This window comes from Spermophilus citellus, assembly GCF_964194105.1.
Source record: "Spermophilus citellus genome assembly, chromosome: 17".
Classification (NCBI taxonomy): domain Eukaryota; kingdom Metazoa; phylum Chordata; class Mammalia; order Rodentia; family Sciuridae; genus Spermophilus; species Spermophilus citellus.
The window spans coordinates 15,941,511-15,966,591 of record NC_138199.1 but is presented as its reverse complement, the minus strand read 5'-3'; positions in this window follow the sequence as shown (position 1 = coordinate 15,966,591).

Genomic DNA, 25,081 nt, shown 5'->3' with positions numbered 1-25,081 from the left:
CCCAAAGGCCGCAGTGCAGCAGCAATGCCAGTGTCCCAGGAGCCCTCCACAAGCAGGATCTTGGGGACAGGGAACAGGGCTGGGTCCCGCGGTGGGGACCTCGCACCCGCAGCACCCCCAAGAGCACACTGAGCACTGCAGGGCGAGGGGCGCTCACCAGCATGGCCCAGAGCACACTGGGGACCTGAGGCCGCCTGGGGGCGCTCCCCCACAGCCACCAGGCCTGGCCCTGCACTGCCTAAGGGAGGGGCGCTCACCCCCAGCCTCTAGGGAAGCCTGAGCCCCCTCGGGCCAGGGCTGCTCCCCGCCACGCCACCCACTCAGGGCTGCCTGAGCACTGCCGGGTGAGGGGCGCTCACCCACAGGACCCAGAGCAGCCTGAGCGCTGGGGGGCTGAGGGTGCTCCCCCGCAGGAACACTGGACAATGAGCTCAGGTGGGAGAGGGGCGCTTGCCCACAGGGCTCAGAGTCCAGGTCACCTTTTGCAGAGGATCCCTGGGCCCCTTGTCCCCAGTTACCTGGGCCAGGGTGGGACAGTGGCGCCCTCTCACTGGTCTCAGCAGTGCCTCCAAGATGGAGGGGAGATGTCCTTTGCCAAATGTCCCACCATCCTGCCCAGGAGGAGGGCGCGGCTCCTGATCCAGAGGTCCCACAGGGTTCTTCCCTGGGGCCAAGATAGCACCTGGTGGCGCTTGCCTGCTGTCCGGGGCCCCAGTGGAGATGTGCTCACAGCCTGGGAAATTGGCCCTGCATCCACTGGTCCCCGGGACCTCCGCAATCCCGGGCGCGTGCCAGGCGTGCAGGGGAGCACAGCCCCAGGGGCAGAAAGGCCAAGAAATGGTGGGTCAGGCGGGATGGATCCCGGTCCTTGGGTGTGCCCTTGGAGTTGAGATGCCCTCACGGTGAGTATTCTTGGGCTCGCAGGTTTTGTGGACCAGCGTGCCTGAAGGGCCACAGCAAAGGCCAAAGGCCCAGCAGAGTGTGGGCCAAGAGCAAGTGTCCGCGGTGCCCTCCATGTTTCCCAGGTGGCCTTGACAGGGACGCTTCACCCCTCAGGCCAAAGAGGGTGTCCCAGCCTGGGAGGGAGTGACCCCAGCACCCACACAGTGCGCTCCCCAGGCACCATGGGGCATTGGGGTTCTGAGGAGCCTGGGCCCTGGCGGGCCAGGGGCGCTCACCACCTGGCCCAGGGCAGACAGAACACTGGGGAGGGAGGGGCACCACCCGCGCAGGCCCCAGAGGAGACCCCCTGAGCACTGCTGGGCGAGGGGCGCTCACCCACAGGACCCAGAGGGGACTGAGCCCTGGGCGGGGGGCGCGGGGGGGGGGGCGCTGGGCCTCAGGACACAGGGGAGCCTGGGGACCTGCGGGGGAGGGGCGGTCACCCGCAAGCCCCAGAGCTCACTGGTCCTTAGGGCTCCTGGGGGGCTCACCCAGGAGACCCGGGCGCACCGAGGACCCTCGGGCGAGGGGCGCTCACCCGCAGGCCCCCGGAGGACAGGGAAGCCTCCTGGGCCCCCACCCCCACCCCCGCAAGACAGGCGCTTGCCTGCCCGCAGGACCCTGAGGACACTGGGCGCCGATGGGCGAGGGGCGCTCACCCAAAGGCCGCAGTGCAGCAGCAATGCCAGTGTCCCAGGAGCCCTCCCCAAGCAGGATCTTGGGGACAGGGAACAGGGCTGGGACCCGCGGTGGGGACCTCGCACCCGCAGCACCCCCAAGAGCACACTGAGCACTGCAGGGCGAGGGGCGCACACCAGCATGGCCCAGAGCACACTGGGGACCTGAGGCCGCCTGGGGGCGCTCCCCCACAGCCACCAGGCCTGGCCCTGCACTGCCTAAGGGAGGGGCGCTCACCCCCAGCCTCTAGGGAAGCCTGAGCCCCCTTGGCCCAGGGCTGCTCCCCGCCACGCCACCCACTCAGGGCTGCCTGAGCACTGCCGGGTGAGGGGCGCTCACCCACAGGACCCAGAGCAGCCTGAGCGCTGGGGGGCTGAGGGTGCTCCCCCGCAGGAACCCTGGACAATGAGCTCAGGTGGGAGAGGGGCGCTCGCCCACAGGGCTCAGAGTCCAGGTCACCTTTTGCAGAGGATCCCTGGGCCCCTTGTCCCCAGTTACCTGGGCCAGGGTGGGACAGTGGCGCCCTCTCACTGGTCTCAGCAGTGCCTCCAAGATGGAGGGGAGATGTCCTTTGCCAAATGTCCCACCATCCTGCCCAGGAGGAGGGCGCGGCTCCTGATCCAGAGGTCCCACAGGGTTCTTCCCTGGGGCCAAGATAGCACCTGGTGGCGCTTGCCTGCTGTCCGGGGCCCCAGTGGAGATGTGCTCACAGCCTGGGAAATTGGCCCTGCATCCACTGGTCCCCGGGACCTCCGCAATCCCGGGCGCGTGCCAGGCGTGCAGGGGAGCACAGCCCCAGGGGCAGAAAGGCCAAGAAATGGTGGGTCAGGCGGGATGGATCCCGGTCCTTGGGTGTGCCCTTGGAGTTGAGATGCCCTCACGGTGAGTATTCTTGGGCTCGCAGGTTTTGTGGACCAGCGTGCCTGAAGGGCCACAGCAAAGGCCAAAGGCCCAGCAGAGTGTGGGCCAAGAGCAAGTGTCCGCGGTGCCCTCCATGTTTCCCAGGTGGCCTTGACAGGGACGCTTCACCCCTCAGGCCAAAGAGGGTGTCCCAGCCTGGGAGGGAGTGACCCCAGCACCCACACAGTGCGCTCCCCAGGCACCATGGGGCATTGGGGTTCTGAGGAGCCTGGGCCCTGGCGGGCCAGGGGCGCTCACCACCTGGCCCAGGGCAGACAGAACACTGGGGAGGGAGGGGCACCACCCGCGCAGGCCCCAGAGGAGACCCCCTGAGCACTGCTGGGCGAGGGGCGCTCACCCACAGGACCCAGAGGGGACTGAGCCCTGGGCGGGGGGCGCGGGGGGGGGGGCGCTGGGCCTCAGGACACAGGGGAGCCTGGGGACCTGCGGGGGAGGGGCGGTCACCCGCAAGCCCCAGAGCTCACTGGTCCTTAGGGCTCCTGGGGGGCTCACCCAGGAGACCCGGGCGCACCGAGGACCCTCGGGCGAGGGGCGCTCACCCGCAGGCCCCCGGAGGACAGGGAAGCTTCCTGGGCCCCCACCCCCACCCCCGCAAGACAGGCGCTTGCCTGCCCGCAGGACCCTGAGGACACTGGGCGCCGATGGGCGAGGGGCGCTCACCCAAAGGCCGCAGTGCAGCAGCAATGCCAGTGTCCCAGGAGCCCTCCCCAAGCAGGATCTTGGGGACAGGGAACAGGGCTGGGACCCGCGGTGGGGACCTCGCACCCGCAGCACCCCCAAGAGCACACTGAGCACTGCAGGGCGAGGGGCGCACACCAGCATGGCCCAGAGCACACTGGGGACCTGAGGCCGCCTGGGGGCGCTCCCCCACAGCCACCAGGCCTGGCCCTGCACTGCCTAAGGGAGGGGCGCTCACCCCCAGCCTCTAGGGAAGCCTGAGCCCCCTTGGCCCAGGGCTGCTCCCCGCCACGCCACCCACTCAGGGCTGCCTGAGCACTGCCGGGTGAGGGGCGCTCACCCACAGGACCCAGAGCAGCCTGAGCGCTGGGGGGCTGAGGGTGCTCCCCCGCAGGAACCCTGGACAATGAGCTCAGGTGGGAGAGGGGCGCTCGCCCACAGGGCTCAGAGTCCAGGTCACCTTTTGCAGAGGATCCCTGGGCCCCTTGTCCCCAGTTACCTGGGCCAGGGTGGGACAGTGGCGCCCTCTCACTGGTCTCAGCAGTGCCTCCAAGATGGAGGGGAGATGTCCTTTGCCAAATGTCCCACCATCCTGCCCAGGAGGAGGGCGCGGCTCCTGATCCAGAGGTCCCACAGGGTTCTTCCCTGGGGCCAAGATAGCACCTGGTGGCGCTTGCCTGCTGTCCGGGGCCCCAGTGGAGATGTGCTCACAGCCTGGGAAATTGGCCCTGCATCCACTGGTCCCCGGGACCTCCGCAATCCCGGGCGCGTGCCAGGCGTGCAGGGGAGCACAGCCCCAGGGGCAGAAAGGCCAAGAAATGGTGGGTCAGGCGGGATGGATCCCGGTCCTTGGGTGTGCCCTTGGAGTTGAGATGCCCTCACGGTGAGTATTCTTGGGCTCGCAGGTTTTGTGGACCAGCGTGCCTGAAGGGCCACAGCAAAGGCCAAAGGCCCAGCAGAGTGTGGGCCAAGAGCAAGTGTCCGCGGTGCCCTCCATGTTTCCCAGGTGGCCTTGACAGGGACGCTTCACCCCTCAGGCCAAAGAGGGTGTCCCAGCCTGGGAGGGAGTGACCCCAGCACCCACACAGTGCGCTCCCCAGGCACCATGGGGCATTGGAGTTCTGAGGAGCCTGGGCCCTGGCGGGCCAGGGGCGCTCACCACCTGGCCCAGGGCAGACAGAACACTGGGGAGGGAGGGGCACCACCCGCGCAGGCCCCAGAGGAGACCCCCTGAGCACTGCTGGGCGAGGGGCGCTCACCCACAGGACCCAGAGGGGACTGAGCCCTGGGCGGGGGGCGCGGGGGGGGGGCGCTGGGCCTCAGGACACAGGGGAGCCTGGGGACCTGCGGGGGAGGGGCGGTCACCCGCAAGCCCCAGAGCTCACTGGTCCTTAGGGCTCCTGGGGGGCTCACCCAGGAGACCCCGGCGCACCGAGGACCCTCGGGCGAGGGGCGCTCACCCGCAGGCCCCCGGAGGACAGGGAAGCCTCCTGGGCCCCCACCCCCACTCCCGCAAGACAGGCGCTTGCCTGCCCGCAGGACCCTGAGGACACTGGGCGCCGATGGGCGAGGGGCGCTCACCCAAAGGCCGCAGTGCAGCAGCAATGCCAGTGTCACAGGAGCCCTCCCCAAGCAGGATCTTGGGGACAGGGAACAGGGCTGGGACCCGCGGTGGGGACCTCGCACCCGCAGCACCCCCAAGAGCACACTGAGCACTGCAGGGCGAGGGGCGCTCACCAGCATGGCCCAGAGCACACTGGGGACCTGAGGCCGCCTGGGGGCGCTCCCCCACAGCCACCAGGCCTGGCCCTGCACTGCCTAAGGGAGGGGCGCTCACCCCCAGCCTCTAGGGAAGCCTGAGCCCCCTCGGGCCAGGGCTGCTCCCCGCCACGCCACCCACTCAGGGCTGCCTGAGCACTGCCGGGTGAGGGGCGCTCACCCACAGGACCCAGAGCAGCCTGAGCGCTGGGGGGCTGAGGGTGCTCCCCCGCAGGAACCCTGGACAATGAGCTCAGGTGGGAGAGGGGCGCTCGCCCACAGGGCTCAGAGTCCAGGTCACCTTTTGCAGAGGATCCCTGGGCCCCTTGTCCCCAGTTACCTGGGCCAGGGTGGGACAGTGGCGCCCTCTCACTGGTCTCAGCAGTGCCTCCAAGATGGAGGGGAGATGTCCTTTGCCAAATGTCCCACCATCCTGCCCAGGAGGAGGGCGCGGCTCCTGATCCAGAGGTCCCACAGGGTTCTTCCCTGGGGCCAAGATAGCACCTGGTGGCGCTTGCCTGCTGTCCGGGGCCCCAGTGGAGATGTGCTCACAGCCTGGGAAATTGGCCCTGCATCCACTGGTCCCCGGGACCTCCGGAATCCCGGGCGCGTGCCAGGCGTGCAGGGGAGCACAGCCCCAGGGGCAGAAAGGCCAAGAAATGGTGGGTCAGGCGGGATGGATCCCGGTCCTTGGGTGTGCCCTTGGAGTTGAGATGCCCTCACGGTGAGTATTCTTGGGCTCGCAGGTTTTGTGGACCAGCGTGCCTGAAGGGCCACAGCAAAGGCCAAAGGCCCAGCAGAGTGTGGGCCAAGAGCAAGTGTCCGCGGTGCCCTCCATGTTTCCCAGGTGGCCTTGACAGGGACGCTTCACCCCTCAGGCCAAAGAGGGTGTCCCAGCCTGGGAGGGAGTGACCCCAGCACCCACACAGTGCGCTCCCCAGGCACCATGGGGCATTGGAGTTCTGAGGAGCCTGGGCCCTGGCGGGCCAGGGGCGCTCACCACCTGGCCCAGGGCAGACAGAACACTGGGGAGGGAGGGGCACCACCCGCGCAGGCCCCAGAGGAGACCCCCTGAGCACTGCTGGGCGAGGGGCGCTCACCCACAGGACCCAGAGGGGACTGAGCCCTGGGCGGGGGGCGCGGGGGGGGGGCGCTGGGCCTCAGGACACAGGGGAGCCTGGGGACCTGCGGGGGAGGGGCGGTCACCCGCAAGCCCCAGAGCTCACTGGTCCTTAGGGCTCCTGGGGGGCTCACCCAGGAGACCCGGGCGCACCGAGGACCCTCGGGCGAGGGGCGCTCACCCGCAGGCCCCCGGAGGACAGGGAAGCCTCCTGGGCCCCCACCCCCACCCCCGCAAGACAGGCGCTTGCCTGCCCGCAGGACCCTGAGGACACTGGGCGCCGATGGGCGAGGGGCGCTCACCCAAAGGCCGCAGTGCAGCAGCAATGCCAGTGTCCCAGGAGCCCTCCCCAAGCAGGATCTTGGGGACAGGGAACAGGGCTGGGACCCGCGGTGGGGACCTCGCACCCGCAGCACCCCCAAGAGCACACTGAGCACTGCAGGGCGAGGGGCGCACACCAGCATGGCCCAGAGCACACTGGGGACCTGAGGCCGCCTGGGGGCGCTCCCCCACAGCCACCAGGCCTGGCCCTGCACTGCCTAAGGGAGGGGCGCTCACCCCCAGCCTCTAGGGAAGCCTGAGCCCCCTTGGCCCAGGGCTGCTCCCCGCCACGCCACCCACTCAGGGCTGCCTGAGCACTGCCGGGTGAGGGGCGCTCACCCACAGGACCCAGAGCAGCCTGAGCGCTGGGGGGCTGAGGGTGCTCCCCCGCAGGAACCCTGGACAATGAGCTCAGGTGGGAGAGGGGCGCTCGCCCACAGGGCTCAGAGTCCAGGTCACCTTTTGCAGAGGATCCCTGGGCCCCTTGTCCCCAGTTACCTGGGCCAGGGTGGGACAGTGGCGCCCTCTCACTGGTCTCAGCAGTGCCTCCAAGATGGAGGGGAGATGTCCTTTGCCAAATGTCCCACCATCCTGCCCAGGAGGAGGGCGCGGCTCCTGATCCAGAGGTCCCACAGGGTTCTTCCCTGGGGCCAAGATAGCACCTGGTGGCGCTTGCCTGCTGTCCGGGGCCCCAGTGGAGATGTGCTCACAGCCTGGGAAATTGGCCCTGCATCCACTGGTCCCCGGGACCTCCGCAATCCCGGGCGCGTGCCAGGCGTGCAGGGGAGCACAGCCCCAGGGGCAGAAAGGCCAAGAAATGGTGGGTCAGGCGGGATGGATCCCGGTCCTTGGGTGTGCCCTTGGAGTTGAGATGCCCTCACGGTGAGTATTCTTGGGCTCGCAGGTTTTGTGGACCAGCGTGCCTGAAGGGCCACAGCAAAGGCCAAAGGCCCAGCAGAGTGTGGGCCAAGAGCAAGTGTCCGCGGTGCCCTCCATGTTTCCCAGGTGGCCTTGACAGGGACGCTTCACCCCTCAGGCCAAAGAGGGTGTCCCAGCCTGGGAGGGAGTGACCCCAGCACCCACACAGTGCGCTCCCCAGGCACCATGGGGCATTGGAGTTCTGAGGAGCCTGGGCCCTGGCGGGCCAGGGGCGCTCACCACCTGGCCCAGGGCAGACAGAACACTGGGGAGGGAGGGGCACCACCCGCGCAGGCCCCAGAGGAGACCCCCTGAGCACTGCTGGGCGAGGGGCGCTCACCCACAGGACCCAGAGGGGACTGAGCCCTGGGCGGGGGGCGCGGGGGGGGGGCGCTGGGCCTCAGGACACAGGGGAGCCTGGGGACCTGCGGGGGAGGGGCGGTCACCCGCAAGCCCCAGAGCTCACTGGTCCTTAGGGCTCCTGGGGGGCTCACCCAGGAGACCCGGGCGCACCGAGGACCCTCGGGCGAGGGGCGCTCACCCGCAGGCCCCCGGAGGACAGGGAAGCCTCCTGGGCCCCCACCCCCACTCCCGCAAGACAGGCGCTTGCCTGCCCGCAGGACCCTGAGGACACTGGGCGCCGATGGGCGAGGGGCGCTCACCCAAAGGCCGCAGTGCAGCAGCAATGCCAGTGTCACAGGAGCCCTCCCCAAGCAGGATCTTGGGGACAGGGAACAGGGCTGGGACCCGCGGTGGGGACCTCGCACCCGCAGCACCCCCAAGAGCACACTGAGCACTGCAGGGCGAGGGGCGCTCACCAGCATGGCCCAGAGCACACTGGGGACCTGAGGCCGCCTGGGGGCGCTCCCCCACAGCCACCAGGCCTGGCCCTGCACTGCCTAAGGGAGGGGCGCTCACCCCCAGCCTCTAGGGAAGCCTGAGCCCCCTCGGGCCAGGGCTGCTCCCCGCCACGCCACCCACTCAGGGCTGCCTGAGCACTGCCGGGTGAGGGGCGCTCACCCACAGGACCCAGAGCAGCCTGAGCGCTGGGGGGCTGAGGGTGCTCCCCCGCAGGAACCCTGGACAATGAGCTCAGGTGGGAGAGGGGCGCTCGCCCACAGGGCTCAGAGTCCAGGTCACCTTTTGCAGAGGATCCCTGGGCCCCTTGTCCCCAGTTACCTGGGCCAGGGTGGGACAGTGGCGCCCTCTCACTGGTCTCAGCAGTGCCTCCAAGATGGAGGGGAGATGTCCTTTGCCAAATGTCCCACCATCCTGCCCAGGAGGAGGGCGCGGCTCCTGATCCAGAGGTCCCACAGGGTTCTTCCCTGGGGCCAAGATAGCACCTGGTGGCGCTTGCCTGCTGTCCGGGGCCCCAGTGGAGATGTGCTCACAGCCTGGGAAATTGGCCCTGCATCCACTGGTCCCCGGGACCTCCGCAATCCCGGGCGCGTGCCAGGCGTGCAGGGGAGCACAGCCCCAGGGGCAGAAAGGCCAAGAAATGGTGGGTCAGGCGGGATGGATCCCGGTCCTTGGGTGTGCCCTTGGAGTTGAGATGCCCTCACGGTGAGTATTCTTGGGCTCGCAGGTTTTGTGGACCAGCGTGCCTGAAGGGCCACAGCAAAGGCCAAAGGCCCAGCAGAGTGTGGGCCAAGAGCAAGTGTCCGCGGTGCCCTCCATGTTTCCCAGGTGGCCTTGACAGGGACGCTTCACCCCTCAGGCCAAAGAGGGTGTCCCAGCCTGGGAGGGAGTGACCCCAGCACCCACACAGTGCGCTCCCCAGGCACCATGGGGCATTGGAGTTCTGAGGAGCCTGGGCCCTGGCGGGCCAGGGGCGCTCACCACCTGGCCCAGGGCAGACAGAACACTGGGGAGGGAGGGGCACCACCCGCGCAGGCCCCAGAGGAGACCCCCTGAGCACTGCTGGGCGAGGGGCGCTCACCCACAGGACCCAGAGGGGACTGAGCCCTGGGCGGGGGGCGCGGGGGGGGGGGCGCTGGGCCTCAGGACACAGGGGAGCCTGGGGACCTGCGGGGGAGGGGCGGTCACCCGCAAGCCCCAGAGCTCACTGGTCCTTAGGGCTCCTGGGGGGCTCACCCAGGAGACCCGGGCGCACCGAGGACCCTCGGGCGAGGGGCGCTCACCCGCAGGCCCCCGGAGGACAGGGAAGCCTCCTGGGCCCCCACCCCCACCCCCGCAAGACAGGCGCTTGCCTGCCCGCAGGACCCTGAGGACACTGGGCGCCGATGGGCGAGGGGCGCTCACCCAAAGGCCGCAGTGCAGCAGCAATGCCAGTGTCCCAGGAGCCCTCCCCAAGCAGGATCTTGGGGACAGGGAACAGGGCTGGGACCCGCGGTGGGGACCTCGCACCCGCAGAACCCCCAAGAGCACACTGAGCACTGCAGGGCGAGGGGCGCTCACCAGCATGGCCCAGAGCACACTGGGGACCTGAGGCCGCCTGGGGGCGCTCCCCCACAGCCACCAGGCCTGGCCCTGCACTGCCTAAGGGAGGGGCGCTCACCCCCAGCCTCTAGGGAAGCCTGAGCCCCCTCGGGCCAGGGCTGCTCCCCGCCACGCCACCCACTCAGGGCTGCCTGAGCACTGCCGGGTGAGGGGCGCTCACCCACAGGACCCAGAGCAGCCTGAGCGCTGGGGGGCTGAGGGTGCTCCCCCGCAGGAACCCTGGACAATGAGCTCAGGTGGGAGAGGGGCGCTCGCCCACAGGGCTCAGAGTCCAGGTCACCTTTTGCAGAGGATCCCTGGGCCCCTTGTCCCCAGTTACCTGGGCCAGGGTGGGACAGTGGCGCCCTCTCACTGGTCTCAGCAGTGCCTCCAAGATGGAGGGGAGATGTCCTTTGCCAAATGTCCCACCATCCTGCCCAGGAGGAGGGCGCGGCTCCTGATCCAGAGGTCCCACAGGGTTCTTCCCTGGGGCCAAGATAGCACCTGGTGGCGCTTGCCTGCTGTCCGGGGCCCCAGTGGAGATGTGCTCACAGCCTGGGAAATTGGCCCTGCATCCACTGGTCCCCGGGACCTCCGCAATCCCGGGCGCGTGCCAGGCGTGCAGGGGAGCACAGCCCCAGGGGCAGAAAGGCCAAGAAATGGTGGGTCAGGCGGGATGGATCCCGGTCCTTGGGTGTGCCCTTGGAGTTGAGATGCCCTCACGGTGAGTATTCTTGGGCTCGCAGGTTTTGTGGACCAGCGTGCCTGAAGGGCCACAGCAAAGGCCAAAGGCCCAGCAGAGTGTGGGCCAAGAGCAAGTGTCCGCGGTGCCCTCCATGTTTCCCAGGTGGCCTTGACAGGGACGCTTCACCCCTCAGGCCAAAGAGGGTGTCCCAGCCTGGGAGGGAGTGACCCCAGCACCCACACAGTGCGCTCCCCAGGCACCATGGGGCATTGGGGTTCTGAGGAGCCTGGGCCCTGGCGGGCCAGGGGCGCTCACCACCTGGCCCAGGGCAGACAGAACACTGGGGAGGGAGGGGCACCACCCGCGCAGGCCCCAGAGGAGACCCCCTGAGCACTGCTGGGCGAGGGGCGCTCACCCACAGGACCCAGAGGGGACTGAGCCCTGGGCGGGGGGCGCGGGGGGGGGGCGCTGGGCCTCAGGACACAGGGGAGCCTGGGGACCTGCGGGGGAGGGGCGGTCACCCGCAAGCCCCAGAGCTCACTGGTCCTTAGGGCTCCTAGGGGGCTCACCCAGCAGACCCGGGCGCACCGAGGACCCTCGGGCGAGGGGCGCTCACCCGCAGGCCCCCGGAGGACAGGGAAGCCTCCTGGGCCCCCACCCCCACCCCCGCAAGACAGGCGCTTGCCTGCCCGCAGGACCCTGAGGACACTGGGCGCCGATGGGCGAGGGGCGCTCACCCAAAGGCCGCAGTGCAGCAGCAATGCCAGTGTCCCAGGAGCCCTCCCCAAGCAGGATCTTGGGGACAGGGAACAGGGCTGGGACCCGCGGTGGGGACCTCGCACCCGCAGAACCCCCAAGAGCACACTGAGCACTGCAGGGCGAGGGGCGCTCACCAGCATGGCCCAGAGCACACTGGGGACCTGAGGCCGCCTGGGGGCGCTCCCCCACAGCCACCAGGCCTGGCCCTGCACTGCCTAAGGGAGGGGCGCTCACCCCCAGCCTCTAGGGAAGCCTGAGCCCCCTCGGGCCAGGGCTGCTCCCCGCCACGCCACCCACTCAGGGCTGCCTGAGCACTGCCGGGTGAGGGGCGCTCACCCACAGGACCCAGAGCAGCCTGAGCGCTGGGGGGCTGAGGGTGCTCCCCCGCAGGAACCCTGGACAATGAGCTCAGGTGGGAGAGGGGCGCTCGCCCACAGGGCTCAGAGTCCAGGTCACCTTTTGCAGAGGATCCCTGGGCCCCTTGTCCCCAGTTACCTGGGCCAGGGTGGGACAGTGGCGCCCTCTCACTGGTCTCAGCAGTGCCTCCAAGATGGAGGGGAGATGTCCTTTGCCAAATGTCCCACCATCCTGCCCAGGAGGAGGGCGCGGCTCCTGATCCAGAGGTCCCACAGGGTTCTTCCCTGGGGCCAAGATAGCACCTGGTGGCGCTTGCCTGCTGTCCGGGGCCCCAGTGGAGATGTGCTCACAGCCTGGGAAATTGGCCCTGCATCCACTGGTCCCCGGGACCTCCGCAATCCCGGGCGCGTGCCAGGCGTGCAGGGGAGCACAGCCCCAGGGGCAGAAAGGCCAAGAAATGGTGGGTCAGGCGGGATGGATCCCGGTCCTTGGGTGTGCCCTTGGAGTTGAGATGCCCTCACGGTGAGTATTCTTGGGCTCGCAGGTTTTGTGGACCAGCGTGCCTGAAGGGCCACAGCAAAGGCCAAAGGCCCAGCAGAGTGTGGGCCAAGAGCAAGTGTCCGCGGTGCCCTCCATGTTTCCCAGGTGGCCTTGACAGGGACGCTTCACCCCTCAGGCCAAAGAGGGTGTCCCAGCCTGGGAGGGAGTGACCCCAGCACCCACACAGTGCGCTCCCCAGGCACCATGGGGCATTGGGGTTCTGAGGAGCCTGGGCCCTGGCGGGCCAGGGGCGCTCACCACCTGGCCCAGGGCAGACAGAACACTGGGGAGGGAGGGGCACCACCCGCGCAGGCCCCAGAGGAGACCCCCTGAGCACTGCTGGGCGAGGGGCGCTCACCCACAGGACCCAGAGGGGACTGAGCCCTGGGCGGGGGGCGCGGGGGGGGGGCGCTGGGCCTCAGGACACAGGGGAGCCTGGGGACCTGCGGGGGAGGGGCGGTCACCCGCAAGCCCCAGAGCTCACTGGTCCTTAGGGCTCCTAGGGGGCTCACCCAGCAGACCCGGGCGCACCGAGGACCCTCGGGCGAGGGGCGCTCACCCGCAGGCCCCCGGAGGACAGGGAAGCCTCCTGGGCCCCCACCCCCACCCCCGCAAGACAGGCGCTTGCCTGCCCGCAGGACCCTGAGGACACTGGGCGCCGATGGGCGAGGGGCGCTCACCCAAAGGCCGCAGTGCAGCAGCAATGCCAGTGTCCCAGGAGCCCTCCCCAAGCAGGATCTTGGGGACAGGGAACAGGGCTGGGACCCGCGGTGGGGACCTCGCACCCGCAGCACCCCCAAGAGCACACTGAGCACTGCAGGGCGAGGGGCGCACACCAGCATGGCCCAGAGCACACTGGGGACCTGAGGCCGCCTGGGGGCGCTCCCCCACAGCCACCAGGCCTGGCCCTGCACTGCCTAAGGGAGGGGCGCTCACCCCCAGCCTCTAGGGAAGCCTGAGCCCCCTTGGCCCAGGGCTGCTCCCCGCCACGCCACCCACTCAGGGCTGCCTGAGCACTGCCGGGTGAGGGGCGCTCACCCACAGGACCCAGAGCAGCCTGAGCGCTGGGGGGCTGAGGGTGCTCCCCCGCAGGAACCCTGGACAATGAGCTCAGGTGGGAGAGGGGCGCTCGCCCACAGGGCTCAGAGTCCAGGTCACCTTTTGCAGAGGATCCCTGGGCCCCTTGTCCCCAGTTACCTGGGCCAGGGTGGGACAGTGGCGCCCTCTCACTGGTCTCAGCAGTGCCTCCAAGATGGAGGGGAGATGTCCTTTGCCAAATGTCCCACCATCCTGCCCAGGAGGAGGGCGCGGCTCCTGATCCAGAGGTCCCACAGGGTTCTTCCCTGGGGCCAAGATAGCACCTGGTGGCGCTTGCCTGCTGTCCGGGGCCCCAGTGGAGATGTGCTCACAGCCTGGGAAATTGGCCCTGCATCCACTGGTCCCCGGGACCTCCGCAATCCCGGGCGCGTGCCAGGCGTGCAGGGGAGCACAGCCCCAGGGGCAGAAAGGCCAAGAAATGGTGGGTCAGGCGGGATGGATCCCGGTCCTTGGGTGTGCCCTTGGAGTTGAGATGCCCTCACGGTGAGTATTCTTGGGCTCGCAGGTTTTGTGGACCAGCGTGCCTGAAGGGCCACAGCAAAGGCCAAAGGCCCAGCAGAGTGTGGGCCAAGAGCAAGTGTCCGCGGTGCCCTCCATGTTTCCCAGGTGGCCTTGACAGGGACGCTTCACCCCTCAGGCCAAAGAGGGTGTCCCAGCCTGGGAGGGAGTGACCCCAGCACCCACACAGTGCGCTCCCCAGGCACCATGGGGCATTGGAGTTCTGAGGAGCCTGGGCCCTGGCGGGCCAGGGGCGCTCACCACCTGGCCCAGGGCAGACAGAACACTGGGGAGGGAGGGGCACCACCCGCGCAGGCCCCAGAGGAGACCCCCTGAGCACTGCTGGGCGAGGGGCGCTCACCCACAGGACCCAGAGGGGACTGAGCCCTGGGCGGGGGGCGCGGGGGGGGGCGCTGGGCCTCAGGACACAGGGGAGCCTGGGGACCTGCGGGGGAGGGGCGGTCACCCGCAAGCCCCAGAGCTCACTGGTCCTTAGGGCTCCTGGGGGGCTCACCCAGGAGACCCGGGCGCACCGAGGACCCTCGGGCGAGGGGCGCTCACCCGCAGGCCCCCGGAGGACAGGGAAGCCTCCTGGGTCCCCACCCCCACCCCCCAAGACAGGCGCTTGCCTGCCCGCAGGACCCTGAGGACACTGGGCGCCGATGGGCGAGGGGCGCTCACCCAAAGGCCGCAGTGCAGCAGCAATGCCAGTGTCCCAGGAGCCCTCCACAAGCAGGATCTTGGGGACAGGGAACAGGGCTGGGTCCCGCGGTGGGGACCTCGCACCCGCAGCACCCCCAAGAGCACACTGAGCACTGCAGGGCGAGGGGCGCTCACCAGCATGGCCCAGAGCACACTGGGGACCTGAGGCCGCCTGGGGGCGCTCCCCCACAGCCACCAGGCCTGGCCCTGCACTGCCTAAGGGAGGGGCGCTCACCCCCAGCCTCTAGGGAAGCCTGAGCCCCCTCGGCCCAGGGCTGCTCCCCGCCACGCCACCCACTCAGGGCTGCCTGAGCACTGCCGGGTGAGGGGCGCTCACCCACAGGACCCAGAGCAGCCTGAGCGCTGGGGGGCTGAGGGTGCTCCCCCGCAGGAACACTGGACAATGAGCTCAGGTGGGAGAGGGGCGCTTGCCCACAGGGCTCAGAGTCCAGGTCACCTTTTGCAGAGGATCCCTGGGCCCCTTGTCCCCAGTTACCTGGGCCAGGGTGGGACAGTGGCGCCCTCTCACTGGTCTCAGCAGTGCCTCCAAGATGGAGGGGAGATGTCCTTTGCCAAATGTCCCACCATCCTGCCCAGGAGGAGGGCGCGGCTCCTGATCCAGAGGTCCCACAGGGTTCTTCCCTGGGGCCAAGATAGCACCTGGTGGCGCTTGCCTGCTGTCCGGGGCCCCAGTGGAGATGTGCTCACAGCCTGGGAAATTGGCCCTGCATCCACTGGTCCCCGGGACCTCCGCAATCCCGGGCGCGTGCCAGGCGTGCAGGGGAGCACAGCCCCAGGGGCAGAAAGGCCAAGAAATGGTGGGTCAGGCGGGATGGATCCCGGTCCTTGGGTGTGCCCTTGGAGTTGAGATGCCCTCACGGTGAGTATTCTTGGGCTCGCAGGTTTTGTGGACCAGCGTGCCTGAAGGGCCACAGCAAAGGCCAAAGGCCCAGCAGAGTGTGGGCCAAGAGCAAGTGTCCGCGGTGCCCTCCATGTTTCCCAGGTGGCCTTGACAGGGACGCTTCACCCCTCAGGCCAAAGAGGGTGTCCCAGCCTGGGAGGGAGTGACCCCAGCACCCACACAGTGCGCTCCCCAGGCACCATGGGGCATTGGGGTTCTGAGGAGCCTGGGCCCTGGCGGGCCAGGGGCGCTCACCACCTGGCCCAGGGCAGACAGAACACTGGGGAGGGAGGGGCACCACCCGCGCAGGCCCCAGAGGAGACCCCCTGAGCACTGCTGGGCGAGGGGCGCTCACCCACAGGACCCAGAGGGGACTGAGCCCTGGGCGGGGGGCGCGGGGGGGGGGGCGCTGGGCCTCAGGACACAGGGGAGCCTGGGGACCTGCGGGGGAGGGGCGGTCACCCGCAAGCCCCAGAGCTCACTGGTCCTTAGGGCTCCTGGGGGGCTCACCCAGGAGACCCGGGCGCACCGAGGACCCTCGGGCGAGGGGCGCTCACCCGCAGGCCCCCGGAGGACAGGGAAGCCTCCTGGGCCCCCACCCCCACCCCCGCAAGACAGGCGCTTGCCTGCCCGCAGGACCCTGAGGACACTGGGCGCCGATGGGCGAGGGGCGCTCACCCAAAGGCCGCAGTGCAGCAGCAATGCCAGTGTCCCAGGAGCCCTCCCCAAGCAGGATCTTGGGGACAGGGAACAGGGCTGGGACCCGCGGTGGGGACCTCGCACCCGCAGCACCCCCAAGAGCACACTGAGCACTGCAGGGCGAGGGGCGCACACCAGCATGGCCCAGAGCACACTGGGGACCTGAGGCCACCTGGGGGCGCTCCCCCACAGCCACCAGGCCTGGCCCTGCACTGCCTAAGGGAGGGGCGCTCACCCCCAGCCTCTAGGGAAGCCTGAGCCCCCTTGGCCCAGGGCTGCTCCCCGCCACGCCACCCACTCAGGGCTGCCTGAGCACTGCCGGGTGAGGGGCGCTCACCCACAGGACCCAGAGCAGCCTGAGCGCTGGGGGGCTGAGGGTGCTCCCCCGCAGGAACCCTGGACAATGAGCTCAGGTGGGAGAGGGGCGCTCGCCCACAGGGCTCAGAGTCCAGGTCACCTTTTGCAGAGGATCCCTGGGCCCCTTGTCCCCAGTTACCTGGGCCAGGGTGGGACAGTGGCGCCCTCTCACTGGTCTCAGCAGTGCCTCCAAGATGGAGGGGAGATGTCCTTTGCCAAATGTCCCACCATCCTGCCCAGGAGGAGGGCGCGGCTCCTGATCCAGAGGTCCCACAGGGTTCTTCCCTGGGGCCAAGATAGCACCTGGTGGCGCTTGCCTGCTGTCCGGGGCCCCAGTGGAGATGTGCTCACAGCCTGGGAAATTGGCCCTGCATCCACTGGTCCCCGGGACCTCCGCAATCCCGGGCGCGTGCCAGGCGTGCAGGGGAGCACAGCCCCAGGGGCAGAAAGGCCAAGAAATGGTGGGTCAGGCGGGATGGATCCCGGTCCTTGGGTGTGCCCTTGGAGTTGAGATGCCCTCACGGTGAGTATTCTTGGGCTCGCAGGTTTTGTGGACCAGCGTGCCTGAAGGGCCACAGCAAAGGCCAAAGGCCCAGCAGAGTGTGGGCCAAGAGCAAGTGTCCGCGGTGCCCTCCATGTTTCCCAGGTGGCCTTGACAGGGACGCTTCACCCCTCAGGCCAAAGAGGGTGTCCCAGCCTGGGAGGGAGTGACCCCAGCACCCACACAGTGCGCTCCCCAGGCACCATGGGGCATTGGGGTTCTGAGGAGCCTGGGCCCTGGCGGGCCAGGGGCGCTCACCACCTGGCCCAGGGCAGACAGAACACTGGGGAGGGAGGGGCACCACCCGCGCAGGCCCCAGAGGAGACCCCCTGAGCACTGCTGGGCGAGGGGCGCTCACCCACAGGACCCAGAGGGGACTGAGCCCTGGGCGGGGGGCGCGGGGGGGGGGGCGCTGGGCCTCAGGACACAGGGGAGCCTGGGGACCTGCGGGGGAGGGGCGGTCACCCGCAAGCCCCAGAGCTCACTGGTCCTTAGGGCTCCTGGGGGGCTCACCCAGGAGACCCGGGCGCACCGAGGACCCTCGGGCGAGGGGCGCTCACCCGCAGGCCCCCGGAGGACAGGGAAGCCTCCTGGGCCCCCACCCCCACCCCCGCAAGACAGGCGCTTGCCTGCCCGCAGGACCCTGAGGACACTGGGCGCCGATGGGCGAGGGGCGCTCACCCAAAGGCCGCAGTGCAGCAGCAATGCCAGTGTCCCAGGAGCCCTCCCCAAGCAGGATCTTGGGGACAGGGAACAGGGCTGGGACCCGCGGTGGGGACCTCGCACCCGCAGCACCCCCAAGAGCACACTGAGCACTGCAGGGCGAGGGGCGCACACCAGCATGGCCCAGAGCACACTGGGGACCTGAGGCCGCCTGGGGGCGCTCCCCCACAGCCACCAGGCCTGGCCCTGCACTGCCTAAGGGAGGGGCGCTCACCCCCAGCCTCTAGGGAAGCCTGAGCCCCCTTGGCCCAGGGCTGCTCCCCGCCACGCCACCCACTCAGGGCTGCCTGAGCACTGCCGGGTGAGGGGCGCTCACCCACAGGACCCAGAGCAGCCTGAGCGCTGGGGGGCTGAGGGTGCTCCCCCGCAGGAACCCTGGACAATGAGCTCAGGTGGGAGAGGGGCGCTCGCCCACAGGGCTCAGAGTCCAGGTCACCTTTTGCAGAGGATCCCTGGGCCCCTTGTCCCCAGTTACCTGGGCCAGGGTGGGACAGTGGCGCCCTCTCACTGGTCTCAGCAGTGCCTCCAAGATGGAGGGGAGATGTCCTTTGCCAAATGTCCCACCATCCTGCCCAGGAGGAGGGCGCGGCTCCTGATCCAGAGGTCCCACAGGGTTCTTCCCTGGGGCCAAGATAGCACCTGGTGGCGCTTGCCTGCTGTCCGGGGCCCCAGTGGAGATGTGCTCACAGCCTGGGAAATTGGCCCTGCATCCACTGGTCCCCGGGACCTCCGCAATCCCGGGCGCGTGCCAGGCGTGCAGGGGAGCACAGCCCCAGGGGCAGAAAGGCCAAGAAATGGTGGGTCAGGCGGGATGGATCCCGGTCCTTGGGTGTGCCCTTGGAGTTGAGATGCCCTCACGGTGAGTATTCTTGGGCTCGCAGGTTTTGTGGACCAGCGTGCCTGAAGGGCCACAGCAAAGGCCAAAGGCCCAGCAGAGTGTGGGCCAAGAGCAAGTGTCCGCGGTGCCCTCCATGTTTCCCAGGTGGCCTTGACAGGGACGCTTCACCCCTCAGGCCAAAGAGGGTGTCCCAGCCTGGGAGGGAGTGACCCCAGCACCCACACAGTGCGCTCCCCAGGCACCATGGGGCATTGGAGTTCTGAGGAGCCTGGGCCCTGGCGGGCCAGGGGCGCTCACCACCTGGCCCAGGGCAGACAGAACACTGGGGAGGGAGGGGCACCACCCGCGCAGGCCCCAGAGGAGACCCCCTGAGCACTGCTGGGCGAGGGGCGCTCACCCACAGGACCCAGAGGGGACTGAGCCCTGGGCGGGGGGCGCGGGGGGGGGGCGCTGGGCCTCAGGACACAGGGGAGCCTGGGGACCTGCGGGGGAGGGGCGGTCACCCGCAAGCCCCAGAGCTCACTGGTCCTTAGGGCTCCTGGGGGGCTCACCCAGGAGACCCGGGCGCACCGAGGACCCTCGGGCGAGGGGCGCTCACCCGCAGGCCCCCGGAGGACAGGGAAGCCTCCTGGGCCCCCACCCCCACTCCCGCAAGACAGGCGCTTGCCTGCCCGCAGGACCCTGAGGACACTGGGCGCCGATGGGCGAGGGGCGCTCACCCAAAGGCCGCAGTGCAGCAGCAATGCCAGTGTCACAGGAGCCCTCCCCAAGCAGGATCTTGGGGACAGGGAACAGGGCTGGGACCCGCGGTGGGGACCTCGCACCCGCAGCACCCCCAAGAGCACACTGAGCACTGCAGGGCGAGGGGCGCTCACCAGCATGGCCCAGAGCACACTGGGGACCTGAGGCCGCCTGGGGGCGCTCCCCCACAGCCACCAGGCCTGGCCCTGCACTGCCTAAGGGAGGGGCGCTCACCCCCAGCCTCTAGGGAAGCCTGAGCCCCCTCGGGCCAGGGCTGCTCCCCGCCACGCCACCCACTCAGGGCTGCCTGAGCACTGCCGGGTGAGGGGCGCTCACCCACAGGACCCAGAGCAGCCTGAGCGCTGGGGGGCTGAGGGTGCTCCCCCGCAGGAACCCTGGACAATGAGCTCAGGTGGGAGAGGGGCGCTCGCCCACAGGGCTCAGAGTCCAGGTCACCTTTTGCAGAGGATCCCTGGGCCCCTTGTCCCCAGTTACCTGGGCCAGGGTGGGACAGTGGCGCCCTCTCACTGGTCTCAGCAGTGCCTCCAAGATGGAGGGGAGATGTCCTTTGCCAAATGTCCCACCATCCTGCCCAGGAGGAGGGCGCGGCTCCTGATCCAGAGGTCCCACAGGGTTCTTCCCTGGGGCCAAGATAGCACCTGGTGGCGCTTGCCTGCTGTCCGGGGCCCCAGTGGAGATGTGCTCACAGCCTGGGAAATTGGCCCTGCATCCACTGGTCCCCGGGACCTCCGCAATCCCGGGCGCGTGCCAGGCGTGCAGGGGAGCACAGCCCCAGGGGCAGAAAGGCCAAGAAATGGTGGGTCAGGCGGGATGGATCCCGGTCCTTGGGTGTGCCCTTGGAGTTGAGATGCCCTCACGGTGAGTATTCTTGGGCTCGCAGGTTTTGTGGACCAGCGTGCCTGAAGGGCCACAGCAAAGGCCAAAGGCCCAGCAGAGTGTGGGCCAAGAGCAAGTGTCCGCGGTGCCCTCCATGTTTCCCAGGTGGCCTTGACAGGGACGCTTCACCCCTCAGGCCAAAGAGGGTGTCCCAGCCTGGGAGGGAGTGACCCCAGCACCCACACAGTGCGCTCCCCAGGCACCATGGGGCATTGGAGTTCTGAGGAGCCTGGGCCCTGGCGGGCCAGGGGCGCTCACCACCTGGCCCAGGGCAGACAGAACACTGGGGAGGGAGGGGCACCACCCGCGCAGGCCCCAGAGGAGACCCCCTGAGCACTGCTGGGCGAGGGGCGCTCACCCACAGGACCCAGAGGGGACTGAGCCCTGGGCGGGGGGCGCGGGGGGGGGGGCGCTGGGCCTCAGGACACAGGGGAGCCTGGGGACCTGCGGGGGAGGGGCGGTCACCCGCAAGCCCCAGAGCTCACTGGTCCTTAGGGCTCCTGGGGGGCTCACCCAGGAGACCCGGGCGCACCGAGGACCCTCGGGCGAAGGGCGCTCACCCGCAGGCCCCCGGAGGACAGGGAAGCCTCCTGGGCCCCCACCCCCACCCCCGCAAGACAGGCGCTTGCCTGCCCGCAGGACCCTGAGGACACTGGGCGCCGATGGGCGAGGGGCGCTCACCCAAAGGCCGCAGTGCAGCAGCAATGCCAGTGTCACAGGAGCCCTCCCCAAGCAGGATCTTGGGGACAGGGAACAGGGCTGGGACCCGCGGTGGGGACCTCGCACCCGCAGCACCCCCAAGAGCACACTGAGCACTGCAGGGCGAGGGGCGCTCACCAGCATGGCCCAGAGCACACTGGGGACCTGAGGCCGCCTGGGGGCGCTCCCCCACAGCCACCAGGCCTGGCCCTGCACTGCCTAAGGGAGGGGCGCTCACCCCCAGCCTCTAGGGAAGCCTGAGCCCCCTCGGGCCAGGGCTGCTCCCTGCCACGCCACCCACTCAGGGCTGCCTGAGCACTGCCGGGTGAGGGGCGCTCACCCACAGGACCCAGAGCAGCCTGAGCGCTGGGGGGCTGAGGGTGCTCCCCCGCAGGAACCCTGGACAATGAGCTCAGGTGGGAGAGGGGCGCTCGCCCACAGGGCTCAGAGTCCAGGTCACCTTTTGCAGAGGATCCCTGGGCCCCTTGTCCCCAGTTACCTGGGCCAGGGTGGGACAGTGGCGCCCTCTCACTGGTCTCAGCAGTGCCTCCAAGATGGAGGGGAGATGTCCTTTGCCAAATGTCCCACCATCCTGCCCAGGAGGAGGGCGCGGCTCCTGATCCAGAGGTCCCACAGGGTTCTTCCCTGGGGCCAAGATAGCACCTGGTGGCGCTTGCCTGCTGTCCGGGGCCCCAGTGGAGATGTGCTCACAGCCTGGGAAATTGGCCCTGCATCCACTGGTCCCCGGGACCTCCGCAATCCCGGGCGCGTGCCAGGCGTGCAGGGGAGCACAGCCCCAGGGGCAGAAAGGCCAAGAAATGGTGGGTCAGGCGGGATGGATCCCGGTCCTTGGGTGTGCCCTTGGAGTTGAGATGCCCTCACGGTGAGTATTCTTGGGCTCGCAGGTTTTGTGGACCAGCGTGCCTGAAGGGCCACAGCAAAGGCCAAAGGCCCAGCAGAGTGTGGGCCAAGAGCAAGTGTCCGCGGTGCCCTCCATGTTTCCCAGGTGGCCTTGACAGGGACGCTTCACCCCTCAGGCCAAAGAGGGTGTCCCAGCCTGGGAGGGAGTGACCCCAGCACCCACACAGTGCGCTCCCCAGGCACCATGGGGCATTGGGGTTCTGAGGAGCCTGGGCCCTGGCGGGCCAGGGGCGCTCACCACCTGGCCCAGGGCAGACAGAACACTGGGGAGGGAGGGGCACCACCCGCGCAGGCCCCAGAGGAGACCCCCTGAGCACTGCTGGGCGAGGGGCGCTCACCCACAGGACCCAGAGGGGACTGAGCCCTGGGCGGGGGGCGCGGGGGGGGGGGCGCTGGGCCTCAGGACACAGGGGAGCCTGGGGACCTGCGGGGGAGGGGCGGTCACCCGCAAGCCCCAGAGCTCACTGGTCCTTAGGGCTCCTGGGGGGCTCACCCAGGAGACCCGGGCGCACCGAGGACCCTCGGGCGAGGGGCGCTCACCCGCAGGCCCCCGGAGGACAGGGAAGCCTCCTGGGCCCCCACCCCCACCCCCGCAAGACAGGCGCTTGCCTGCCCGCAGGACCCTGAGGACACTGGGCGCCGATGGGCGAGGGGCGCTCACCCAAAGGCCGCAGTGCAGCAGCAATGCCAGTGTCCCAGGAGCCCTCCCCAAGCAGGATCTTGGGGACAGGGAACAGGGCTGGGACCCGCGGTGGGGACCTCGCACCCGCAGAACCCCCAAGAGCACACTGAGCACTGCAGGGCGAGGGGCGCTCACCAGCATGGCCCAGAGCACACTGGGGACCTGAGGCCGCCTGGGGGCGCTCCCCCACAGCCACCAGGCCTGGCCCTGCACTGCCTAAGGGAGGGGCGCTCACCCCCAGCCTCTAGGGAAGCCTGAGCCCCCTCGGGCCAGGGCTGCTCCCCGCCACGCCACCCACTCAGGGCTGCCTGAGCACTGCCGGGTGAGGGGCGCTCACCCACAGGACCCAGAGCAGCCTGAGCGCTGGGGGGCTGAGGGTGCTCCCCCGCAGGAACCCTGGACAATGAGCTCAGGTGGGAGAGGGGCGCTCGCCCACAGGGCTCAGAGTCCAGGTCACCTTTTGCAGAGGATCCCTGGGCCCCTTGTCCCCAGTTACCTGGGCCAGGGTGGGACAGTGGCGCCCTCTCACTGGTCTCAGCAGTGCCTCCAAGATGGAGGGGAGATGTCCTTTGCCAAATGTCCCACCATCCTGCCCAGGAGGAGGGCGCGGCTCCTGATCCAGAGGTCCCACAGGGTTCTTCCCTGGGGCCAAGATAGCACCTGGTGGCGCTTGCCTGCTGTCCGGGGCCCCAGTGGAGATGTGCTCACAGCCTGGGAAATTGGCCCTGCATCCACTGGTCCCCGGGACCTCCGCAATCCCGGGCGCGTGCCAGGCGTGCAGGGGAGCACAGCCCCAGGGGCAGAAAGGCCAAGAAATGGTGGGTCAGGCGGGATGGATCCCGGTCCTTGGGTGTGCCCTTGGAGTTGAGATGCCCTCACGGTGAGTATTCTTGGGCTCGCAGGTTTTGTGGACCAGCGTGCCTGAAGGGCCACAGCAAAGGCCAAAGGCCCAGCAGAGTGTGGGCCAAGAGCAAGTGTCCGCGGTGCCCTCCATGTTTCCCAGGTGGCCTTGACAGGGACGCTTCACCCCTCAGGCCAAAGAGGGTGTCCCAGCCTGGGAGGGAGTGACCCCAGCACCCACACAGTGCGCTCCCCAGGCACCATGGGGCATTGGAGTTCTGAGGAGCCTGGGCCCTGGCGGGCCAGGGGCGCTCACCACCTGGCCCAGGGCAGACAGAACACTGGGGAGGGAGGGGCACCACCCGCGCAGGCCCCAGAGGAGACCCCCTGAGCACTGCTGGGCGAGGGGCGCTCACCCACAGGACCCAGAGGGGACTGAGCCCTGGGCGGGGGGCGCGGGGGTGGGGGCGCTGGGCCTCAGGACACAGGGGAGCCTGGGGACCTGCGGGGGAGGGGCGGTCACCCGCAAGCCCCAGAGCTCACTGGTCCTTAGGGCTCCTGGGGGGCTCACCCAGGAGACCCGGGCGCACCGAGGACCCTCGGGCGAGGGGCGCTCACCCGCAGGCCCCCGGAGGACAGGGAAGCCTCCTGGGCCCCCACCCCCACCCCCGCAAGACAGGCGCTTGCCTGCCCGCAGGACCCTGAGGACACTGGGCGCCGATGGGCGAGGGGCGCTCACCCAAAGGCCGCAGTGCAGCAGCAATGCCAGTGTCCCAGGAGCCCTCCCCAAGCAGGATCTTGGGGACAGGGAACAGGGCTGGGACCCGCGGTGGGGACCTCGCACCCGCAGAACCCCCAAGAGCACACTGAGCACTGCAGGGCGAGGGGCGCTCACCAGCATGGCCCAGAGCACACTGGGGACCTGAGGCCGCCTGGGGGCGCTCCCCCACAGCCACCAGGCCTGGCCCTGCACTGCCTAAGGGAGGGGCGCTCACCCCCAGCCTCTAGGGAAGCCTGAGCCCCCTCGGGCCAGGGCTGCTCCCCGCCACGCCACCCACTCAGGGCTGCCTGAGCACTGCCGGGTGAGGGGCGCTCACCCACAGGACCCAGAGCAGCCTGAGCGCTGGGGGGCTGAGGGTGCTCCCCCGCAGGAACCCTGGACAATGAGCTCAGGTGGGAGAGGGGCGCTCGCCCACAGGGCTCAGAGTCCAGGTCACCTTTTGCAGAGGATCCCTGGGCCCCTTGTCCCCAGTTACCTGGGCCAGGGTGGGACAGTGGCGCCCTCTCACTGGTCTCAGCAGTGCCTCCAAGATGGAGGGGAGATGTCCTTTGCCAAATGTCCCACCATCCTGCCCAGGAGGAGGGCGCGGCTCCTGATCCAGAGGTCCCACAGGGTTCTTCCCTGGGGCCAAGATAGCACCTGGTGGCGCTTGCCTGCTGTCCGGGGCCCCAGTGGAGATGTGCTCACAGCCTGGGAAATTGGCCCTGCATCCACTGGTCCCCGGGACCTCCGCAATCCCGGGCGCGTGCCAGGCGTGCAGGGGAGCACAGCCCCAGGGGCAGAAAGGCCAAGAAATGGTGGGTCAGGCGGGATGGATCCCGGTCCTTGGGTGTGCCCTTGGAGTTGAGATGCCCTCACGGTGAGTATTCTTGGGCTCGCAGGTTTTGTGGACCAGCGTGCCTGAAGGGCCACAGCAAAGGCCAAAGGCCCAGCAGAGTGTGGGCCAAGAGCAAGTGTCCGCGGTGCCCTCCATGTTTCCCAGGTGGCCTTGACAGGGACGCTTCACCCCTCAGGCCAAAGAGGGTGTCCCAGCCTGGGAGGGAGTGA